At 37.9% G+C, this 25,847-nt stretch overlaps 1 protein-coding gene across 23 annotated transcripts in view; it reads right to left on the reverse strand.

Moving 5' to 3' along the window:
- The window catches only part of Map2 (microtubule associated protein 2), a 280,270-nt gene that overhangs the window by 68,502 nt on the left and 185,921 nt on the right, over nt 1-25,847 (reverse strand). For 21 of the 23 annotated variants that reach the window (XM_057761424.1, XM_057761444.1, XM_057761429.1 and 18 more), the window contains one exon: nt 16,970-17,044. The exons of the other annotated variants lie outside the window; for them this stretch is intronic. The gene's annotated coding sequence lies outside the window, so the exon portion shown is untranslated. The remainder of the gene's footprint in view (nt 1-16,969; nt 17,045-25,847) is intronic. 23 annotated transcript variants of the gene reach the window in all.

Genomic DNA, 25,847 nt, shown 5'->3' on the forward strand with positions numbered 1-25,847 from the left:
ACGCGCTTCCTTGCTTGTCCTTGGGTTAAATTTTGGAAAGATAACAACACATTTAGCCATCAAATATAATTATTAGCAGGCAGCATTACATACTGTCAAATAGTGGCAAAAGAAGAAGTTGGGAGAAAACCAGCCTACAAACCACAATCCCAGAGAACTTAGACAACAATGAGGACTCTAAGAGAGACTTAGATAGATCTAATCTACATGGGAAGTAGAAAAAGACAAGATCTCCTGAGTAAATTGGGAGCATGGGGACCTTGGGGAGGGTTGAAGGGGTGAGGGAAGAGACAGGGAGGGGAGCAGAGAAAAATGTAGAGCACAATAAAAATCAATAAAAAAAGAAATCTAAAAAAGAAAAGTCTAAAGGAAAAGTATAGTATGCATCAGACAGAGACAGACAACCTCAGTTTTTATAGTGTCTTTGGTACAGGTGTTCCTACATCAGACAGAGATAGACAAATCTCAGTTTTTATAGTGTCTTTGGTACAAGTGTTTCTAGGGCGTTTTCTTTGAGACATTCTACCCTGTCATCATGAAGTATGCAATTCAATCAAAACAAAGGCATATAATTTTGTGCTGCCACTTCTCTAGAAGGGAACAAGAGAACCAAACAACCAGTTTAACAACAGAACTAAGCACATAAACCCTGTTACTCCTTTCATGGAGGCTCAACTATGTTTTGTACAGCTACTACCCATCCCAGCACCAACCACACAACAGAAATGCAGTTTTATCTCTAAAAGTATCATAATTTTTATGTAGCACATATATCTTTGTGTATTTTGTGGGTGTTCCTAAATTTAAGTATTTGTTGATAAATGGCTTAAAATCCCAAGTTTCTGCCCTTTGTTTTCCATGTAAAATCAAAGGTATTGTTAATAATGACAATGAAGTTGAAAACCTAGGTATTTGTTTTGAATCTTTTCTGCCTCTTACAGACTGAATATAGAATAACTAAAATTTTATCTCATGACTCATTATTCATCACACATCATGCTAATTAAAAATTAGTATAAAGAACATTAGTGGGCACAGGAGACATTAACTCTGCTGATGATGGGCATGGAATACAAAACCTCCCAGTGTTAGGTTATTGTTAAGCCTGGATAATACAAATGAGTCATAATTCTAAGCAGGCTGGAAATTCAGTAAATGCTGCCTCACCAGCCAATGTAACGCATCATCCCAAACTTAATAAGGATTTTTCTACTGTGAAATGCAGCATATATTTAACAACTGTGTAACACATCCAGGCCCTTTCAGATATTATACACATAGAAGATCAAGTATCTCTCGAAAATAAATACATTAAATGCCATAATCTAGAACTCTAGCTCTAATACTCATAGTTAATTAAGGGTTTATACTTAGATGCTAGAGAAGTATCGAGATAAGCAATAGATCCCCAACAAGAAAGCTAAGATGGAACCATGGTTATACTTACTAAATATGTCAATTCACACATAGAGCCAAACCTATAGGTTAGTTTTGTAACTCTGTAATGAACTACTAAAGCGGTGAGCAGGTAAGATTTGATCCCTATGTCAGTACTGCTAATGGTGAAGTTCGATTGTCATGACCTTAATAATGTTTTTAAACTAGCATAAGTCTAACTATCAGGATACAAAGCTTCAGATGGAAATTGTAAATTGGACTTTTGAAAGTGGATGATTTTATTTCGAAGATACCCAGCATCACCTGTGATCCAAAGACTGTCAGACTCTGTTGAGTATCACATAACAAAATACTGTAAAATCAAATCTCCTCTGGGCACAGATTGGATGAAAATGGTATAGAATTACAGATATCCCAAAGGGGGTTTATAGGCCATGGGTGTTATATCACCATGGAATGACGAGCCCTTAGCTCCTCATGAGGGGAAGGCATTGACTACTTCTAGAAGTTGCTACCATCAAAAAGAATGGTCCGCACCTAAGGATAAAATGCACTTGGCCTTTCTGTTCCGGAGGTTATGGCATATGTAATCTTAGAGGCCATGTTATTTATGATGAAATGAGATGCTTGACTTAAAAACAAGATTCTAAAAGTTGGAGAAGGAAATGACAGTTCTTAAAAAAAGGAAAAATAAGGGATGAAATCTTGCCAATAAAAATGCTTTAGAACATAAATTCAAAGTCTGGAAACTTTAGGGTTTTCATGAGTTGGATCTCTGAGCCCCATTCTCATCGTTAGATCTTAGCTTGTCTTTTAAAAAGCTCAGTTCTTTGACAATTTCTTTTTATTTATTTATTTATTAAAGAATTCCTCCTCCTCCCCACCCCCACCTCCCGTTTCCCTCCCCCAATCAAGTCCCCCTCCCTCGTCAGCCCTTAGAGCAGTCAGGGTTCCCTGCCCTGTGGGAAGTCCAAAGACCATCCACCTCCATCCCGGTCTAGTAAGGTGAGCATCCAAACTGCCTAGGCTCCCACAAAGCCAGTACCTGCAGTAGGATCAAAAACCCATTGCCATTGTTCTTGAGTTCTCAGTAGTCCTCATTGTCTGCTATGTTCAGCAAGTCCGGTTTTATCCCATGCTTTTTCTGACCCAGGCCAGCTGGCCTTGGTGAGTTCCAGATAGAACATCCCCATTGTCTCAGTGTGTGGGTGTCCCCCTCGCGGTCCTGAGTTCCTTGCTCGTGCTCTCTTTCCTTCTGCTCCTGATTTGGACCTTGAGATTTCAGTCCGGTGCTCCAATGTGGGTCTTTGTATCTGTCTCCTTTCATCGCCTGATGAAGGTTACTGTTCAGGAGGATGCCTGTATATTTTTCTTTGGGTTCACCTTCTTATTTAGCTTCTCTAGGATCACGAATTTCATACACATATATTATTAATTATTACTCTCTCTTACATCCTTGTTTACTTTCCTCCTATGTCTTCAAGTCCAGCTTCCCTCTACCAGTCCCTTTCTTAGATTCATGACTTTTGGGTTGGTTTTGAGGCTGCTTTAGTTTAATCAGGGTGATCTGTATGACTGACTATCGATTAAAACTACATTGTGGAGCCTGCTGGGATCACTAGTGACTAAACAACAGAGGCAGGGGCTCTGCCTCTCCCTGTAAAATAGTTAAAACACTCTATCAGATAGTACATCATCTGCAGATAGTGCTCCCGATCCCCTCCTGTGCCCAGGCATAGTTGTCTATGGGCTTGCCCACCCCTGTGCAGAGCTGGGCATCTGCAGTTGCTGTGAGCTCCTGGCTGTAATGATTGTGTTTTGCTCAGAAGTGGCATTTTGCAGTTCCTCTTCCTGTATCTCTCTTCCTGCATTCATGTAGTTCCATCTTCTGCAGTGTCCACGGAGCCTCAGAGAGGGCAGCATAAATGTTTCGTTTAGGGTTGAGTACCCAACTATTGTTTATGCTTAGCAACTTGTGAAACTATTGAGTTTCTGCATTTATTGACAGTCTCTGGAAAGTGAGGCCTCTTTGGTTAAGGCTGAGTAAATTTGTCTAAATACAACTATAAATATTTGGAAAGTAGTTTGAAGCTGCGCTAATATAGCTAACCAACCTACTAAGTTCCCTACTAAGGCCTATGCTTCCATCTGTCATAGGTTTCTGATCAGGCTCACAGCACTAGATAGGAATTTTCTCCTGGAGAGTAGCCTTCATATCCAAATAGAGAATTATTGATTACCCCTATAAAATTAGTGCCACTAGTTCACATGTGGGCATACCATGCATCGTAGGGTTGTATTGCAGTTCATTAGAGTTCATGGGTATGTTAGCCTGTTGACATCTTTTCTTTCTTTCCCAGTAGCCTTCATAGAATGTTAGGACCCTGTGAAATCTAGCCAGCAGAAGGGAAGTTCCCACGGAAGTTCTAGTTTGATTTATCTATAACATGCAACAAAGGTGTGTAGCATCTTCCACAATGAGGTCTGACATATAGTTCTGTTGGGCGACCAAAAGGACTGTCAGGGGCCTATATTGCTGGGAAGTGTCTGGGGCTCCTATAGTCAGTTAAAAAGGTGATATCCCACATAGGGCATTTTTGCTTAGTAATCCACTAGAAACAGCTTTTAAAAATATTTAAACAAAATAAGTTGCATTTTAAAATTTAAATTTAAGATAGCCGTCTTTTGATGACTAAGTCTCCAACATGTGAATGAAGGTTTTCTTCTAAAATGCTAAGATTAATATCTTCTTCCATACCTAGTGGGTATAACCAGGTGCAGGCCACCATCGGTCAGATAATTTGCTGTTTGTTTTGAAATTCATATATTTGTTATCAGTGCTTGTGACTAAGCAAAAGCTGATGTCCATTCTGTCATGAACGTGACAAGATCAGCTATTGTTTAGTGTGAAGGGAGGTTAGCCTGCATGATGCTAAGATTACAACCCCAATTCATCAAACAATTAGTTTACTCTCCAACACATCAAAGGAAAAGGCTTAGTGCATCTGGGCATTAGAAAAGTGCTTGAAAAGATGCTGTTGTAGAAGATTGCAGAAAAAAACACAACAGCATATAGTTTGGGGAGTTTTAGGGGTGCATCGAAAACTTTTATGGTGGCCCCTCTCATGACAGGCGGTGCCTGAATTTAAAGCATGATAGGACTTAGCAGAAGATTGGTCAGGAAACTTAAAGGGAGACCTTTAATGTCCAAATCCAGCCCCTGCCTTTGATTTGCCTTTTAAAACTGAGGTTGGAGAACAAATTTTGGAAAGACTCCCTAATGGGCACTTTCCCAGTATTCTCATTACACTATTCTTCACTCGAGGCTGGAAGTTTTTCATTGTTCCATCTGGCTCGGTCACTAGGCTGTAAGTTCCTAAAGGGAAGGCTGTATTTAATTCTGGCACCTGGTCCACTGGCACAAGGGAGGCTAAAAAACACGTATGTACTGATGAATGAAGACAGGACGATGTAAAGACAGATAGTTTTCTCTAGTCCAGAAGTAAAGGGAGACATAGGAAAATAAGGCTGACGGGCGAAGACAAAATTATAAGGGATGCACCCAACCTCTGTCCCGAAGGCACTCAGCATCCGTGAACGATGTGGAAGAAGGGGGTGGCTTATTTGGGTTTATTATTTAGAATGATAGAGCAATAATGGACCAATGAATTGTGAACTGGAGGAAGATATGGCTAAGCATAGAGAAGTTTTCAGAGACAGCTGCTTTAGAAAAAAAGGACCTGAAGGATGACAGTGTGCTTGGGATGCAAATGGGCTGGATTCTATGTGAGGAGCAAAACTAACAATTAATTAACAAAGTCTAACCTCAAATTGCTATAACCTGTTGAACAGATTTTTTTTTTTACAAAATTGTCTTGTAAACTAATGTCTTCATTTTTAATTGTCCATTGTTTATATAACTTTTGACCTGCTTTCTCAAGAAGAGAATAAACATTCTTTCATACTATATGGAAGGGTATTATTCTTATTAAATTTTAAGTAATATTCCAATGTGCTGATGAGCTCTGATTCACTAAAATTTATTATAGAATATTTTAGTGTTTAGTGAGCTCTAGAGCTTTTAAATGGCTGTTCAGTGTAATTCTGATGAGGCTATTGTGAATGTCATTTGTTTCCAGATGTGAGAGCATGTTAAATCTGCACGTAGACAGACATGGTCAGAACTGCATTCAAACAGTAAGGCATTGGACGAGTGTTGTGAGCACAGTAAGAGACAGCTCAGAGGCCATGGAACTGGATCTTCCGTTGAAAGGAACCAATTTACAAATTACTTAAATGAGATTCTGTTGAAGTGTTCATTTAATTTATATTAAGATTGCTATCAATGTGGTTATTATGCTTTCCAGAATTTAACCAATAAGCATTCACTGCTTTCCAGCTTTACACCAGAAATTCTGCTATGTCTCAGGAATAAAACGCTGATTAAGGTTTGGGCTCTCCCCATAAACAGCTCACACTCAGTTGAGGAAGATGGACGAGTCTGAAGTCTTCCTTCAGAGTCAATGCAGTAAAGAGAATGAACAGGTGCCAAAGAATTAGCAGTCTTCTAAGTCTCTGTTAGCAAAAATAGCTATAGGAATAAACTAGTTAGTTTATATATATTTACATATGGTATGTACATATATACATTAGAGAACACACATTTTAATAGATGCAAAACCATGACATCAATGGTGGATTAAACCCAGCTAGTGATAGTAGACACTGAATCCTAGAAAGGTAAAGTATAAGCCAAGTAAAAGGAAAGTTTGAGTTATATAATATAGCAAATCCTTTTATTTCTTATTTGTTATGGATTTGGGGCAGGCTATGTGCTGTGGTGTGCTTGCTGCTGGCTGTAATTGTGACTCACAGAAATTCTGAGCTAAGTTGAAAGTTGCCTTGCTTACTACATCAGTGAGTCTAGTCTGAAAGGGAAACTATAAAATTCTTATCATTTGGAATTCTCTCACTACTCAGGTCGGATCCAAATGGGTCAGCCTTCACATACAGTTTGACTTTTCTCTTTGAACAGACACATCTTTGTACCCTGGAGTGAATCCTAGAAACAAGGTCAATTTTTATGGCTGGCTACTTGCATTCTGTCAAACTTCTGAAGCGACAGAATGTGACATAAAATATTGAAAACCCCCGGGCATGAAATATATATAATTAGTCCAAGGTTATGAGATGGTAAAATATTTTCAAATAAATGAAAAATGTAAAATTAATTTCTCTACAGACAACTATTTCTATTTTATATGTAACAGTCAATTTAATTATAGGCACCTATGTAGCAAAATTAAAAAAAAATCTGACCAAGATTAAGATGTTATTCAATGGTAGACTGCCTACTCAAGCGCCATACCCTGCGTTCAGTGACCAACACCGCAAAACACCCCATAAAAACAGAATAAAGAAATATAAAATTATAATACACACTTCTAGAAAGTAACAAACACTATAAAGAAATACATTATTTTCTAATAGACAACATGATCCACTAGCTTTTTATTAAACACAGCCAATGTTAACATTTTATCAGGAACCTAACTATGAGAAAGGAGAGGAGCTTGAGGCTTTTAGGGGCAAGAACGAATGGCAACTGAGGCTGGTAGGATTCCTTTGGCAGGTTAAAGATAGAATTGGTGACAGAATTGCTGGACAGGAAAATCAGAACTCAGGTCCTCACGCTTGTGTGATCACCTTTCTCTCCAGCTGCCTAAACAATCTTCATTGTCAAGGATGCGTTGGGGTGGTGACCTCAGGAGAAACAGACGTTATGCTGTTATCTATGCAAATACAAAAGGATGCTCCATTAAGCAGGAGAGAGTGTTGTGGGGCAAAGATAGTCACAAAGGACGAGAGTGTGTTGTGGGCATGGAAGTCACAGGGAGAGATTGAGCTTCCTGTATGTGAGGCTGGCTAAGACAACAGGAGAGTGCTTTGAGAACTGTTTCAAAGACAGTTTGGTTAAGAGTTTAGATTCATTTCAAAATATAATAACTTCTCATAGGGCAGAGTTTACCTTCAAAAGCTCACATGGCTATTATGTGGAAAAGAGAGGGGGTCATAGTGCAGCAATAACGGAAACCAAGCATTCAGCTTGGAGCCTCTTGCAGTTATCTTGAGACATGATAGTGACTGTGATGACAGCATGCTAAGGAAGCCTAGAGGAACGTGCTGGGTTCCTGATGCCAGGATCATCACCTGGAGAATGGACGTCCCACAGTTGAAAATGACAGGGCAAAGAATAAGGCTAAATATGTTTTCTCCAAGCACAAATATTTCACTTTATGTTTTCATTTGCAGAACTGGAGATTGAACATAGGGCCTCATGTATGTGAGGCAAGAACTTTATCACTGACTGTAGTTCAGCCATTTACAAATGTTTTATATTATATAAAAAGTTACTCCACCCTACCATAAGAATATTATATTTATAAATACATATGAAATTTCTTCTTTCTTTTTTTTTTACTTATTTATTTATTTTTATTCTTTTTTAATTAAAATTTCCACCTGCTCCCCATTTCCCATTTCCCTCCCCTCCTCCCAAATATTGCCCTCCCCCCACTTCCCTCCCCCTATCCCCACTCCTCTTCTCCTCCCCCCACTCCATTCCCCCTCCCTCTCGATACTGAAGAGCAGTCCAAATTCCCTGCCCTGCGGGAAGACCAAGGTCCTTCTATCTACGTCCAGAAAGGTGAGCGTCCAAACAGGCTAAGCTCCCACAAAGCCAGTTCATGTATTAGGATCGAAACCTAGTGCCATTGTCCTTGGCTTCTCATCAGTCTTCATTGACCGCCATGCTCAGAGAGTCCGAAATTTCTTCTTTCTACAGAGGTTTTTTTTTTTTGAAAAATGTGCCTTTGTGCTCTGTTCCAATAGTATTTTCTTAGTATATAAAGAAAATCCATTATGTAAGCCTGTGTGACATTTAATGCATGCATGTGTGCATATGACACTGCAATTTGACAATTTCTCTTGACAAAGTTTCCTTGAAAAGTCTTATTTACCTAAACAAGACTCACTATAATTGTAAATATAAATAACCCAGGTCAAGACCCATGGAGACTTAACTAAATACTAGTCTCTGGTATCAAGAACTTACCAAGTCATTGTACCGTGTTACCCTTTGCTCTTCATTCAGGATTGATTATTACTGGACCTTGCCTCATGCTCTGCTCACAGTGAGTTTAAATGACTCAGGCTCTGGCACCCGCTCACTGAAGTATTTGCTTTAGTGAACTCTCAATTTTTCTTACAGAGATTACAACTGCCTCTGAATCAAACTGTCTCCTGTAGCAATTACTGAGCACACCTGGAATCCTTGACGTTCATTAAAAATCAGTGCAGGTGGGAGCAAAAGGAGTAGAAGAAAATTACCAGACATTATCATGGTTAGCTACGCCATCACACTTCTTAGGAGAAAAGCTTTGACAGGCTCGCCCGGAAGCGTCAGCCTCCAACTTCAACCATGTGGTTTTTACTCATTGCTTCTTGAACTTCTCACAGTTTGAAGCGCCAATTTGTCTTTCTTCATTGACTTAGCAAATAGCCAGGTCTCTTGGGTTTTCTCTATTTTGAATGCCCTCTAGGGCCACGTTCATGTGATTAAAGCACTACCAAGCCTCAGAGGGCAAAGAAATTTTAACTGTCAAGAAATAAATAGTGATTACACCCTGACTGTGAAGCAGTTATTCACAAATCCCCCAGAATTCCATAGTCAGAGGAAAGTAACACTGACAGAATTCATTATTAACAAATAAGCTTATTTAATAGATTGCTGAGGTGACAGAATTGCTTTTATACAACATTGAGACAATACTGTGCTGGATAGCATTATGTCAGTTAGACACTAGCTAGACTATCTGAAAGGAGGGAACCTTAATGGAAAAAATGTCTCCATAAGCTCCAACTATAGGGCATTTTCTTAGTTAGCAACTGATGTGGAGGGCCCGGCCCATTGTGGGTGGTGCCACCCCTAGGCTGATAGTCCAGGCTTCTATTAGAAAGCAGACTGAGTAAGCCATGAGGAACAAGGCAGTAGGCAACATTCCTCCATGGCCTCTGCATCAGTTCCTGCCTCCAGGTTCCTGTTCTCACTGCTTTTGATGATGAACAGTGACATGGAACTGTGAGTGAAGTAAACCCTTCCCTCCTCAAGTTGTTTTTGGTCATGATGTTTTATCAAAGAAACAGTAACACTAGCTAAGACAAATATTAACTTCCTACAAACAACTGGATTTAGTGGCACTTGCCATCTGTTAATTACCATCCAAATACATAGTACTGATGCAACAAATGCAAAATATGACTGGAGACTTCATGTGATTATTTGGGAGGTCATCAAGATACATAAAAACTTTACTTTTTTTAGTATATTTTTTAAATAGTACGGGAATTTTCCTCAATATTTTACCTTTAATCTACTTTTTCTTAAAAGCACACAATTGTATGAAATTCAAAGTGTTTATATTTGATACTACAATTCATGGTTATAACAATGAATTTTGTATAATAACCAAAGTGCAAATATTTATTCATTCTACAATGAAGTTTTGAAAATTATAACTAAATTAATTCCCTTAACAAAAAAGTTTTGTAGTAAGTGAACAACAATACCAGACATCAGAGATTATTGGCTGTTGTTTTTTGGAAACACTATATCAATATATAAAGAACATTTTAAAGAAACATCTGATTACTGTTGTAAGAACTAACTTTGATGGACTGATTTGCCTATTACACTGACTATTCTAACATGATATAGGAAGTATGATTCACTACTGTATCTCCATAGTGTGACTGACATCTGGTTTTGCCACCACGTAAGCTAACAAAGGTCCTGCTTCATAGGTTTCTAGTAGAACCTCAGATGTTTTACTAGCAGTTTACAGAACCCCTTTTCTCTTCATTCTGAGCACTTAGAGTGTCCTTTGCCCAGACGACTGAGAAAAAGCTGTATGAGTGGAAATACAGTCCTGGCCTGTATCCACCTGCCATGCACTTCTCCTCGGTCCCTGCCATTCCACCAACTGATCATAGATGACGATGAAGCACAATCACAAATGGCAGGAGCCTGGGCCTCTACTTGACTACAAAGATGACTTCCTACCCCAAGCAGTACTGTTGAGTGAGGCCAAAACAAAGCTATGACCAAGTTTCAGAACTCCTTCTTGCAGCATTAGGTAACTTGACTAACATACTCGGCCTGATAGAAATATAATGCATTTTTGATTCGCTTTAGAAAAAAATTCTTGTGTGTGTGTGTGCGTGTGCGCACACATGCACCAGTACACAAGTGGCAACAAGACCAGAAGAGAGTATCAGATCCCCTGAATGAGCTACACCTTCCTATGTAAGCAACGGGGACCTTGAGCTCTTGATTATCCTGCCTCTGTCTCCCAAATGCTGGGATTACAGGAGTGTACCACCATGTCTAGAAAATGTAACTTGTAAATAAGTTGTTTCTTTTATTTGTTGAGATTATAATAGGATGCAACATTTACAAAGGATGAGACCAAGAACAGTGACAGGATTAAAAGGAACACTTAAGTCACTCTCCGCAGGTTGCTGCCTGCACAGTCAATCCTCACAGCCCCTGGAAGAGCCATGGGGACTGGCGTGGGAGGAGTGAGAGAGCAAACTGGAGAGGAGGGCATTTCTATGATGTGTGCTCCTCTACTCTTGGGTGCAAGTGAAGCACAGACGGTCCATCCTTTGGGTGGGTTCTTCTGGAGCATGTGCCAACGGAGGACAGAATTTGCAGTCATTTTTCTAGGAGCACAAGGTATTTTGACATTTTCCCAAGCATATGGCAAAAAAACACCTACTTTTTAAAGTGAGGGGAAGACTGAACACTTACACATGCCAGTCTCTGTGACTCTTATCCCTGCCCACCTTATCGCTTTAGGTGGCTCTTGGTTTTGCTAAACTATCTTACATGTAACAATGTAACATTTTCCTGCCTTTTACCACATCCTGTTCCCTTAATAATAATGTATAATATAATAATAACAAAATAAAAATAATATCTTGCAGTCTCAAAATGCCAGCCAGTGTCATCCTTTTTCCTCTTTTTGTCTTTCTCCTATCTAAAACATACCCACAGACACACACAAACATACACTCACACACTACACTCCTTGTCTTTATGTAGAGGAAGAGTTATTGACAGTCATGTAGAATAATCCAAAAAGAAGAAAGGAAGCTGAAGAGTCTCAGAGAAAACTGTGGCCTTGGCTCATATTCAGCTCCCGCCTTTAGAGTCTCATAATGCCCATATAGATGCCTGCCCTTAGACTAAGAAGTATGCTATAGGCTAGATGTAGATTGTGTCTCTCAGGGGTTCATATATTGAAATTTTCTCCCATTGTGAAATTTAAAGAGAAGAAACTTAAATCTCTCCAAAGTTTCAACAGTGGGATTAGTTAAATGAACTTAAGTTATATGGGTAGAGACTCCATAAATAAATTACTAATTGTTTTGTGTGAAGCGGAAGAGAGACAAAAGGATACACACTCATTCTCTCCAATGTAAGGACACCATTGTCTCATGATCTTGCCAGATTATGGCCTAAACCTTCGGCCAATTATTATCCAAAATAAACCTTATTTACAAGGTGCTTTGCTTCTGTAACAAAAATGTTCTAATAAAAGGCTGCTCAGGAACCTACAATAATCTTTCTGATTAAGCAAAACTATACCCTATTCATTATGACCTAAGATCTATATTGGCTGAGACAAGGTTTCCACTATTGGACAGCAAATGTCTGAGTACAAACATCCAGCAGTGCTGAATGGTCATACCCACAACTCGCGTCCCTATTTAATAAAATAATTAATTGGATAATAAGTATGGCTAGACCACCATAGCTTTTTAAATTATTTACTTTTTTATTCCTTCATTTGTGTGTGTGTGCACATGAGTGTGTGTACACTCAACGAACTTCATTACATGTGTGAAAGTCAGTAGACAACAGGCAAGAGTTGATTTTCTGCCTCTACCCTGTCGGTTGTGGGAATGGAACTCAAGTTGTGGGGTACAGTGGCAAGCACGCATGCTCAACTGAGCCTTCTCAGGATCCCTGACCACTATTCACTTACTCAAACATTAGACTCTGTGCTTGTCAGCACCAAATGTTTTCTTTTCCTATTTCTCTTCAGCCAAACTGTTAAAAGACAATCCTTAACCGCAGCAGTCTTTTTATGGCAGGTGGTGCCCACCTCTGCCTCCAGAGCTCCAGTCCAAACAATCTGCTTAGGACTGCTGAGGAAGCAGAAGAATGTGCGTGTGACTCAGCCTGGTAAGTAGGAGGACTGTCATTGTTATTTTAACTCCTGGCAGAAGATGTGGGCAACTCTTATTTTCCTTGTCCCCAGATAACTAAGTAGAGATCCCTCTTTAAAACCTCAGCCAGGCTTAGGTCTTGCTCAAGAAGAGCAGAGTACAATAGGTTTTGGTAAAAGTACCGTCAGACATCCTAAAGTTACCAGTCAACTTTATTTTTAGAATGCACAATCTACCTTGAAAACTGTCTCCATAGAATGCATGAACAATCTTTGTGAGGTAGTGATCATTGCAAGCCAAGGTACTTATTTTCAGAGAAGATGGCAAAAATACCAGGTTCTCATTCTCTTTTTGTTAGCTGTTGGCACATGTGGCCCTATTGTTTGTTTTTCTCTTGTCAAGTATTCTCGACAATATAAATAGTCATCAAGTGCAGATCCTAGTTTTAAAACTAAAAACATCAACCTCTTATATGAAACAATTTTTAAAAGATAAACTCCCTTCAATTAAGATTTTACAAAGTTTTAGAAGGAATGTACAATCTAAGTTATGTTGAATTGTGGCAGATAGCAATATTTATTTAGGTAAAAGACTTAAAGAACAATACATATTTTGTATTCTCCAAATATTTTTCTCATGTTCATCTGTCTAGCTTATTCTTAACTTGTCTATGTAGTTTGGGACTTTTTGCATCATAAATCAAGATTTAAGATAATAAAATCAACAATTAAGTTTTTTCAAGGTACTATAAAATCATAAAAATTAAGGCTTGAAACCAGGAAAGTTCTTGAACACTGAAAAAGCAATGGGTTCTGCTAAGACACATAAAGGAATGCTCTTAAAGCTACCAACCATTGCTGATGTGCATTGTGGGTAATCTATAGACAGAGCATCTACCTACCAAGGTTCTCAGTAACCCTCGTATATCCACTTATCCTTCAAAAAGTGAGAGCTCACCTGGGAGGTGGTGGCCTAGGTGGTAGTGAAACAGCTTAGAACATGGTGTCACTTCTGCCATCAGAGGGAGGAGACAATGTTGAGATGATGTTGGGGGGATGTTGCAGAGGATGACAATCCTGTACCACTTGTTGGCCACGATAGGAGCGAGGAATTCAAACTACAAGGTGACCGTTGGCATATTTGGAACAGGGGAGTCATATTAATCAAGGATTTTGGAACTGACTTTCTATGTAGACAACAGATTATGGAAATGCAAGACTAATGACTTTTAATTATATAGGTAAATATGATGAGACTTGATAATAGTTTGGAAAGTTACAAGTCCTGTAATGCTCTCTCATGGGCTTAACTAGGTCAAGTCATGTGCCTCTAACAGGTGATGGAAGCACTGGATTTTCAGAGTGATTAACAGTGTATTGTACTACCCAGTCAGCTTTGTGAGAAAAGAGATGCTGATTTCATAGGCATCCGTAAGATGAACTTCAGGGACAAAGATCTACATTTACCTTTAGGATTGCATGCGTTAGGTTGGAAATAGTAAATGTCAAATTTCATGCAATATAGTAATTAGCAACATTAGTAAACAACTCAAAGGGCACTGTTTTCTAAACATTTCCACTGTGATTATCAATTCTGCATAGTCCACTTGGTGGAGTTAGTGTAATCAAAGGTGTCACATGGTGTTGAAGAACACACACAAGTAGGAATACAAGCCCAAAATAGTCACTTCTACAGCAACACTGGAGGAATGTTCGTGTTTTCCGAGATACTATTTTCTCAGTTTAGAGAAACATTGTCTTTTCTTGATGGTTTAACATTCGCCCCCAATATACATAAAGGATCCTAATAAACACTGGTGGGGTAAATTAAACTTCCATGTATGTATCAGCAAATTCTAGAATTAACTGTAATTTGAAAATGATCTTTATTAGAACTCCTCCCATGATTTTTAAGGGAATGTAAGCAATTAACAAGGACCCCCCCAAAATGTTTTTTCTTTTAAGTATCTTAAATTTCATATGTAGTATTCATACTACATTTGGGAATAGTCAGAATTTCATCTATGGTGAAATAAAACCTATGTTGATTATTATATTATGAAAGAACAGTGAAAAATCATGGGTCCCAGCAGATTAGCAAAAGCCTTACATGCCAATTAGAAGATATGTTTCCAGCTGGGGAAAAAATGAAACATGAAAAGATTTGGCATACTATCATATTCAGAGAATGTCAGCTCGCTTGGCCACAAATTCCAACGAGGTCTTATAAGACATACTGAAGCCATCGTGGCATTGAATCTTTAAAGAGCTGAGAGATAACTTAGATGCAGTAATACGCACCAGATATTAATACGTAAGGCAATAACCATGGTAACAGCTGGATGCATCTAACTACAACAGTGAGTGAAAGTGGCCTATAAAGGAACACCTGCAGGGTGACAATAGCTCTGTACACTCGGAAGGTGCCACTACGCTGCGTCTGTTTGCCATGCAGTGGAACACACAGAGGACACTATGTACCTTTAGTCTGACACTCACTGGGAGGGAAGTGGCATTGTGAGAAGAAAGCACAAAGCTCTTTTTCTCCTGCGATGGCTTATTCCGAAGAGTTTAACATAGCCACAGCAAGAGATGGCTTATTCAGAAGAGTTTAAGATAGCCACAGCAAGATGCTGTTTGATCTGTCTGTCATACCTTAGGCATTTACCATAATGTTGAGTCTTTTGCAATGAAAACATTATACATTTCCCCCCTCAAAAATAAAGAATTAATGAGAGCAATAAAGTGAACATTGTCGTGGCCAATTATAGATAGTATATTCAACACCTTTAATACAATTTAAACTAATATTCATTTTCTGTAGTGAGAGGTTACTCCCTTGCAATCTCTGTATAATTTTATTCTGCCTTTCCTATAAAGTTTCTAGTTAAAAGGTGAAAAGTAAAAGGAAACAGTTTCTATTTGCAAACTGAGCTAAAGTGCTCATTTACTTATTCATGCAGTTATTGGATATGTGACAGGCGCGCACATTCAGTGAGATTGGGCCTGCTGTGCGTTGACTATGTTTTCAGTAAATGTCAATTTTTGTAGTGGTATTTCATTTGTATTTTAATAAATGAAGCTTGCTTGAAGTTCAGGAAGTAAAACAGCCCCACTGGTCAGCCTTACAGACCAGGCAGTGGGGACACACCCCTTTCATCCCAGCAGCCACATTAGTTTGCCACAGAAACTGGGCGATAGTGGTGCACGCCTTTAATCTCAGCACTGGAGAGGAATATAAGATGGGAGCAGACAGCTCTCACACAGTCTGAGGATTTGTGGAGGCAGGATTGCCCATTTTGGTCTGAGCTACACGTAAGAGCTAGTGGTTTGCTGCTTTGCTTTTCTGATCTTCAATATCTGTCTCTGGGTTTTTATTATTCATGCTACAACTTTTTCTTATATAAACCCAGATGGAATCTATGCAAACCTACAAGAATTCTAATTCTTGGGCATTTCTTCTCAAGCAACTATGCCCAGGTCATCGCCAATGTTGGGTTTTTTTCTCCTATGTGTAGTTTTTGGCTTCTGCTCCCATGTGCACAGTTTGGTGAACTCTGCCTCCTGTCCATTTGTCTCAGTCCCCTAATCTGTGAAGTGGAGATCACTTATTTATTACCTACCTCACAGAGTACCTACCTCACAGAACTGACATAATGCAATAAATGCATTAACTTATGTAAAGTCACATGAGAACAAGCTTAGCACATGGTAAGTGCAGAGGAAATATTATTGTTATGGTTAGCCACAGCAGAAGAGAGGGGCTTAGATTAATCCTCATTTCAAAGAAAGATCTTCTCACTTAGTCAGTCTAAATACTATGAAGTGATTTTTTTTTTAAAAACATAGTGTTTTTATTTATTATTTGGAAATTTCACATCACGCACCCTGATAACTTCCCAGTTCTCCCAGGTCCATCCCCCACCCTTGTGATTTTCCCCAAAACAAATGAAGAAGAAAAGAAAAAAATACCAAGTCCAATTTGTGTTGCCCATAGTCTCAGCAAGGCATGGTCAGACTCGCAGTGGCCACCCCTTAAAGGAAATTGGGTTCTTCCCCACCTCCACCACTGACAGAAGCCATCATCTCTGAAGAGCTACATGTGAAATGATATTTTATAATTCCCAGTCTATTAGTTGTGAAATTCAAAATGCTATTTATTCCTTAAAAATAAACTGGAATTTAATTAAAAATAAAAAGTCCTTATGATTAGCACAGAAGTGAACTGTTTTTTACAATGGCGGTCCCTCTTTTACCGTAAGAGACTATGATCTTACCTATTCAAGGAAGTTGTGAAATAGTGATGTTTGTTGTGTTCTCAAAGGACTGATGGTATGTTCTGGCTTCTTTCTCTTAAAAGAATGCAGAGGAAATTTATGAATTAATTTCTGACCCACACATGTCAACCATATCAATGTGAAACAACGCAAAACTTTCTTTTTTGAATTTGGGTAACTATGAAATTGCAAGATGGATTTCCTAAGTCTAGTCCTCATCTGCTTAGCATTTGTGACCTGCTGGTAACTAGCTCAGTCAATTGACGCAGAGCAGTGAGTAGGTAAACTACTGAACGCCTTTCCTACCTTTTCACATCTTAACACTTAAGAGTAGTATCCAAGGAAGAGTAAAATTTTAAATTGTTCTCCACTAATAAATAGCAGAAGATTGTGTAATCTCCCCAAATAATATATTCATAATTAATAATTATATCTATGAAGCACAGAATGGAGCAGGATTTTTTAACAACTACATACACAGAGTATTTACATAAGTACATAGATACATAAGAACATAAATACATAAGAACATAAATGAGTACTAAATTTACTTTGACATTCCAAAACCGGAAAGGCACTCTGGATTAGCAATTCTGCTAAAAAAAAAAAAAAATGCCATCGAGAGTCATGTGGAATACTCCCCATTGAAGTGGTTCCTGGAAACAAACAGAATAACTGGAAGGCACCTGGCTTGTTTTCTACCTTACAGGCAGTCCAGGTGCAGCCACCCTCATCTACGGCAAGATTACACACACCTAGAGTGTGAGTAAATCCCCTGTCAATCCAGCTCTTACACACTGGTCTCTAAAGCTGTGTACGCCTTTCCCCCAGGACTGATTTGTGTTCATCCCAATACATACACCCTATGTTATTTTCAAGGATGATGATATGCTAGTGTTAAAAAAATTTGAAACCTAAATGGATAGCCTCTATATATCTTTAGAATCCAGAAGAAAATTCAAACAGAAGATATGAATGAACTTATTCTTCTTTTATATATTCTGGAATTTTTTGTTTAGATTATGATGCTAGAGACCAAAGACAGGGTCTTAGGCCTGACAAATGCTCTACCACCAACATACGAACCCAGCGCTTTTTGGATTTTTAATCAGTAAATTCATGTAAATGTGGGAGGAGATAAGATTGATTCAAAGCAATAAATTTTGATCGTATTTGGTGTTTCTTTTGTATTTGCTCATTTGATCTGTGGACACTAACCATGTGGAAGAGCAAGTATGATGAATCCTTAACATCTAAATAACTATAAAGAGAGTTTCACAGCCAAATAGACACATGGTAGAATTTCACATCCCTGGTAATAATTCAGTAATTATTTTAGCAAAATGATTGCTGAAATCTTGCACACAGCTTTTTGTTTCTTTTGAGAAATTTCTGGATTGTCTATGGACAAAAGCTGTGTGCAAATATTTTAGCAAACATTTTTGCACATCTATCTATCTATCTATCTATCTATCTATCTATCTATCTATCTATCTATCATCTATCTATCTATCTATCTATCTATCTATCTATCTATCTATCTATCATCTATCTATCCATCTACCTTCTATCTACTATTTGTCTGTCTATTTTTCTATCTGTCTGTCCATCCATCCATCCATCCATCCATCCATCCATCCATCCATCCATACGTCTGTCCATACATCTGTCTATCTATCTACCTACCGGCCTATCTATCTACCTATCATCTATTTATGCATCTTTCATCTATCACAATCAATTGGCAGAATCATCGGAAGGAGAAATTCATACAGAGTATTATGTATAATAATTTAAGATTACTTAGAAATTAGATTATAAGCAAATGAAAGCTTCTTGTTTTAACTTTTGCTTGTTTTCTTGTTTTGTTTTTGTTATTTGTTTTAAAACAGGCTCTCTCTATATAGCCCTGGTCGCCTGGCTTTCCTAGAATTCACTATGTCAGGGCTGGCCACAAATCAGTGATATGCTTACCTCTGCCTCTAGAGTGCTAGGATTAAAAGCACATGCCACTATTCCCAACTTCTAGGTTGGTTTTAGAACAAAAATAAAATGGTAGAGGAATTCTCAGTACCCTGTTTAGATAAAGGGACCTTGTATGAGTGTTAAACAAAATACTGTACTTTTTATCTTTAAATTCAGTATTTTTCTTAGTGTCTGAAAGTACTACTTTTTGTACATTGCCTTTATTTTCTAATAAGAACACATGTACATGTGTGTTAGAGCACATACAGTGAGTGTGTTTTTACATACCTAGTTTTTACCCTTATGACATGGAGACAAAGAGAAATCTCTAGAGCAAATTACAGTTCATGGGACAGTTGCATTCTCGTGCTGTCTCTTTTCCCAAGGGCAGTGCTGCTGGTACCTAGCCATTCCTATTCATTTCCACATGAATGAGGACGGCTTTTATGTTGCAATACCAGGTCTGAGTATGTGTGAGGGACACGAAGCTCAAAATGTTTATCGTTTGGGCGATAGCAAACAAAATGGCATATTCACAATGCGAGCGGTATTAGCATTGACAAAGGCTATCCTCTTAGCTCTTCCAAGACTGAACTCAGCAGTTACACATGAAAGGAAAATTTCAGTTTTAAATATATGAAAGGCCAATTTTATCCAAAAAGAAATTAGAAATCATTGGCCAAAGGGTGGAGGGATTATTAGGAAACTCAGTGCCCCGGTCATGACAATATACTCTATAATTTGCACTTGTGTTGGTGTTTTATTATACAAAAGAAAATGTCTGCCTTATTTTTAGACCTCATTTTCTGTGGGATATGTAAATGCCACTGGGACTTATTTTAAAAAGTAACTTTCCAACATTTTGTAAGGGACATCAAATTCAATGTTCAGTTAGTCTCCTACAGATATGTCAGCCTTTATTCCATAGGCAAAGTGAAAATTAACAAAGCTTTTATTCTCTTTTCATGGATATTTGTTAGTTTTAATATCACGTATATCCCATAGGCTGGAATTTAAAACAATATTAGCAGATATTTATCAATTTATTTTTCAGTGTTCTGAGTGCTTCATATATATGAATTAACTTATTCTCAGCATCTCTTTTTGATTATCATATTTCCACTCTACAGATGAGAAAACAGGCCAAGGTAGGTCAAGTGTCAGTTCCGGGAACATACTTAGAAAATAGCTACCACCTCTTAAGACACACAGGCGAGTGGTTTTAAGTCTCCATCTCTGGTGAAGGACAATATCAAGCACAAAGGCTTGCGGCTCTTCTGAGAAGTGCAACTTCACCCATGGCAGTTTCCAATTCACTGGAAATATTACCCACATTTATTGTTCAGGATATTCAGTTTCTTGAATGAAGTGAAATCTGCTCCACTGCATCTCTGCCTTTTGTTTGCTCTATTTTGTCTGTTGGATTTGTTCTGTCACTTTCCATGAATGCTGTGAAGGATCGTTGTGGACAAGCCCTGATAAAGTGAACTGGTTCTTTTCATGCACAAGGTAGAGAAGAGGGTACATGCTTTACTTCGCATCAAATGGTAAAGGGGATACAACATTTAAGAAGGAAGCTAAGATAATTATCTAAATGAGTATCCAAATGGGGCACTCATGTCTAGGGGGTGTGTATGTGTACCCATAAATCTGCACATGGGTATGCAAGAACATGGCAGCTACTGGTCCAAGTGTCTTTCTGCATTGTATTTTTTTTTGAGGCAGGGTCTCACACTAAATCCAGTGCTCACTGATGCAGCAAGACTTGCTGACAGGAAAGCCCAAGGATCCCCTTGTATCCACACATACATACCTGGTTGTGTAGCATGAATGATAAATGCCCCATATGTATTGAAACATTTAGTTACAAGCTGATAGTATTCTTTGTGGAGGTTATGGGAACCTTGGAAGGTGAAGCCTTGCTGAAGGAAGTAGGCAATGAGGGTTTGTAGTCTAATCTCACTCTATCTATCTATCTATCTATCTATCTATCTATCTATCTATCTATCTATCATCTATCTATGTATCCATGTATATCTGTCTATCATCTATCTTTATCTATCTACCTACCTACATCTGTCTATTCTATCTATCTATCTATCTATCTATCTATCTATCTATCTATCTATCTATCTATCTACCTATCTACATCTGTCTATCTGTCTATCTATCTATCTATCTATCTATCTATCTATCTATCTATCTATCATCTATCTATCCATCTATCTATTCATCCATTTATCTATTCATCCATCTTTCTATTTATCTGCTTCCTGTGTGTAGATAAAAATGTGTTCATCCAATTTCAGGCTCCTGATACTATACCTTCCCTGCCATTATGGATTTAGATTTTCAATAGGACAAAATTAACCCCTTTCTTCTTAAGCTGCCTGTTTTATTACATCAAAAGAGAAGTGACTAATATGCTTGCCTTCTTACATGGGTGCTTGGGATTGAACTCGGCTCCACAAGCTTTAGGATAAACACTGTCCCATCTCAGCCTCTTCTTCAGGCCCCTGGACTAACTGAGCAGGCTTATTTCTGTTTGAATGTTCATCATGTATAACATTGAAGCTAGAATGAGAAACTAGAATGTCATGAAAAAGTAATGCCAAGGTGAGATTTTTCCCTCAAAGATGTGTCTCATAAGAAAATTTCCCCTATTGAGCTAGATTGTCCTACTCATTTACCTTGGAAACTCATTCCCCTCTAAGTATCATTTAGCTATTTAATTTTATGTTTTGATACACTTTCTCAGACAAGCAAAACAGAGATTGTTGAAGTTGCTGGAGAAACTAAGTGTAGTTGCTGAAAACTTATTGTAATCACAACCACTAGTATTAGGCTATTCCATCAACACAAAAATGAACAACAGCCCTGATGCCCACCTGCTTACCAATCTTAAGTGGTTTTGAATAGTTCAAAACTCAGTGCACTTGTCAAAAGCTAAAGATTTTAGCTACTGAGGGCTGGACTGCTGATCCACTAGGGAAAAACTCTAGTATTTCCAGTAGTTCTTAAATAGACAGGCAGCTATTAACATTGTCATGTATTTACCAAGCTACTAAACCATGTGTGCTCCCTAATATGTTTAGAATCACTTATTATCTACATATTTGTAAGCATAAGAAAAGATGCTGAACTAAAGTCATTAATGGTTGAGAAACATCTCTCAAGGTTACTGTGAAAGTTGTTTTCCAAACATGGTTGTTTCAAATGGAATATAAGTCAAATATACACTTGAAAGAAATAAGAACTGTTAACAAAATTCTTATTTATAAAACATCTGGTCTTCATCTGAGCAGAGAATTAGGATACAGTGGCTAATAAACACTGTGTCATTTTATTCTCAAACTGACACTTCAGGCTAGGGTTAAAAGCTGGGCTAAGCTGCCTTAGGTGATTTACGTTTGTCCAAAGTATCTTGACATAATATTGTACAAGGAAAGTATCAAGGATTGGATTACTGAGGAAAGCTCATTCCGACTCTCTGCGGGTTTATAGAATTAAGGTTAATATTCAGTTCACACTCCGAAGGATAGAGAAGACTTCCAGTTACTGCTTTTTCATACACTGACTATGATCTCTGGCTGCTCTTTTATTATTATTATTTTTTTTTGAGACCTATAGGCTTTTGAAAGTCCACAAGAAGAGCAAGAGGAAAAGATATACACATCATCTTCTCGTGCTTCAGTGGGCTGAACGTGGCTTTGCTTATATGCAAACAGCTGAGGATACATGGCTATTCTTTGAACAGAAGACATCTCAATTCCCAGCACAAATGAAGCATCATGATGGTCCAGTAGTTACTGTCAAGGCCCTCTATTATTGTAAAGGATAGATATGCAATGATAATACACGTAAAGTAAAATTAGAAACTTATATATTCCCTAAATTGCTAACATATTTAGATTCAAACTGTGGGTATGTGTATAATGAAATGTGAATTGATACTGTGATATAAAGTAACTTCTGCAGGAATGGGCACACATGTTAGTATTTTGCTCATTTATATACATCATTGCAATTTTCTGCCTAGCAATAAGAATATCTAAAGAAATATAATGCTTCCTTACTTGAAAGAAAACCATCTGTTCATTTGTTTAGAATTTTTATATGAGTAGGAGACATTTTATTTTATTATTTTTAAAGATAAAATTATGGTTATTAGTTATATAACAAATAACTTGAATATATATATATGTATATAATTGCTAAGATGCTAAATGAAGCCTCTACTTAGAATTTTTTGCATATATATATTAACTAAACTTACCATGTTGCTCAATAAATCCTTGAACTTTTCTCTCCTATCTAACTAAAATTTTGTGGCCATTTCTTCAATGTCTCAATATTGTCCCTGCCATCACTCTAGTCCTTTGTAACCACAACACTACAACACTTCCACAAGATCAAAAGTTTTTGATTTATAAATAAGATCATCACGCATTCCTCTGGCTCATTCCTTTAACATACCATTCCTAAGGTTTATCCATGTTGTCACAAAGAACAGAATCTCATTTTTTTATGCCTATAAAGAATTCCATTGTGTATGTATATTTTAATTTCTTTATTTACCATCTGATGAACATACGTGGATTCTATATCTTGATTATTGTGTACAGTCCTACAATAGACATTCAGTGAGACCATTCAATAGACTATTTTCATCTCTTTTGGTTATATACTTGGTAGCATTAGAGCTGGGTCATAGGACAGTTCTATTTTAAGAATCTCCTACACTCATAATTGGTTTCTAGCCATGAATAAAGGACATTGAGCCTATAATTTGTGATCCTAGAGAAGCTAAATAAGAAGGTGAACCCAAAGAAAAACATATAGTTATCCTCCTGGATATTGGAAGTAGACAATATCACTGGGCAAAAATTGGGAACTGGGGGCAAGGGAAGATGGGGAGAGAAAAATGAGAAGGGGAGGATGGGGAGAGCTTGGAGGAATGGGATGGTTGGGATAAAGGAAGGGTGGATATGGGAAAAAACAAAAAGAATCTCCTACACTATTTTCTTTAATGGCTATACTAGTGCTGAAGAATTTTTTTTTACATTCTCAACAATACTTGCCACTTTTATCCTTTTGGTAATTGACAATACCCTAACCTCTTAAAAAAGTATACAATTAATGAAAACAGACAGTATCCTGTGGTATAGGATGAGGCTTTAAAAAGTGGAGCGGATTCACATATAAGACTTACCAGGGCACGTTTCTTCCTGATGACTTTGCTCTCCTCATTACAGCTGCCCTTTCTAAAGGATACAATCTAGGTCTTTAGGCTGAGTGGTTTCTGTACATAATCACATCTGGCTTCTTCAACCTCATTGCAAGTATACTTTCAAACCCACTGCATCTCAGACTAGTTCTTTGTAGGCCTATTAATTGCCCCTTTCCTTCCATCTTCACATCTCCATCTTTTCTTTCAATAAAATCCCTCTTCTTCCTCATTTTCATTTCAGTGTTTTTCCTGTCTCTGCTACTCATTTTCTCACTCACCTTTCTCTTTTCCTTCCCCCGTCCTTCTCTCTGGGTTTTCCAACTTTTTCAACTGAAGCTCATTTTTCTAAAGATATTCTCCAATAATCTCCAGGATTAACAGAATGTATCTAGTCATTACATTTGGTTATGAAAACTCCTATTACACTTATTTTTTTACGTTTTATTTGCACTAGCTGTTGTAGAAGAATGTCCTCTGAGACAAAACATTCCATCTTTCAGCAAAATGCCCTAAGACTCACGTGTTCTAAAAGGAGGCCCATTAAGACTCATGGAGTGGAACCGGAGAGAAAGTTCAGTAGTAGCTCTTGAATGGGATTTGAGTTCATTTTCCAGCACCCAAGTAGGGTGGCTAACAACCACCTACAACTGTAGCTCCATGATATTGGATGTCATCTTCTGGCCCTCATAAACACTTCACTCACTTTTGAGGCCTCTCCCCAACACACATATGCATGTCATAAGCAAGCAAATGACCGAGGAAATAACTCACAGGTTTCAGGAAGTCCATGAAACTTAAAAGATTTACAAAGCCCCTCTCTCTTGCTGAACATAGCAGACAACGAGGACTACTGAGAACTCAAGAACAATGGCAATGGGTTTTTGATCCTACTGCACGTACTGGCTTTGTGGCAGCCTAGGCAGTTTGGATGCTCACCTTACCAGACTTGGATGGAGGTGGGTGGTCCTTGGACTTCCCACAGGACAGGGAACCCTGATTGCTCTTAGGGCTGATGAGGGAGGGGAACTTGATTGGGGGAGGGGGAGGGAAATGGGAGGCGGTGGCGGGGAGGAGGCAGAAATCTTTAATAAATAAAATAAATAATGTAATTAATTAAAAAAAACAAAGTTAAAAAAATAAAAAAATCCCTACCATTAAACACAGAAAAAAATGAAATTATCAAAGAATAAATTTAACAAAAAAAATCAAATTTCTAAAGATGTATTCACTGTTGAAATATAATAAATATATATACTATGTAAAGTCTTATTTTTCCTTTAAATATGTAATCTAATACTTTATAATGCTCTAACAGAATTATAGTTTTCAGAGAATATAATATATATGATGCTTTTTTTTTAGCAAAATAAATAAAATAAAAAGAGCCATTGAGTCTTGAAAAAAAAAAGATTTACAAAGCCCCTCTCTCTCCAGCATTATATAAACAGTAAGGACAGCTAAGCAGAAGATACCTCTTGCCCTGCTGATCTTCCTGCAAGTCATGCACAGAAGTTCAGGGTTCCAGCTTCTTAGTGGGTCTTCACTTATTACCCATAATGGGATGGATCTTGGTGATGAAGTTGCCTAAGAGGTATCCATGCTCTTGTAAGTAACCTGTCACCCATACTTCCTTAAGTAATCCTAATAAACTTGTTGTTTTTTCAAGTCGATGCTGATAAGACT

The sequence above is a fragment of the Chionomys nivalis genome, chromosome 2 (genome assembly GCF_950005125.1).
Source record: "Chionomys nivalis chromosome 2, mChiNiv1.1, whole genome shotgun sequence".
Taxonomy (NCBI): domain Eukaryota; kingdom Metazoa; phylum Chordata; class Mammalia; order Rodentia; family Cricetidae; genus Chionomys; species Chionomys nivalis.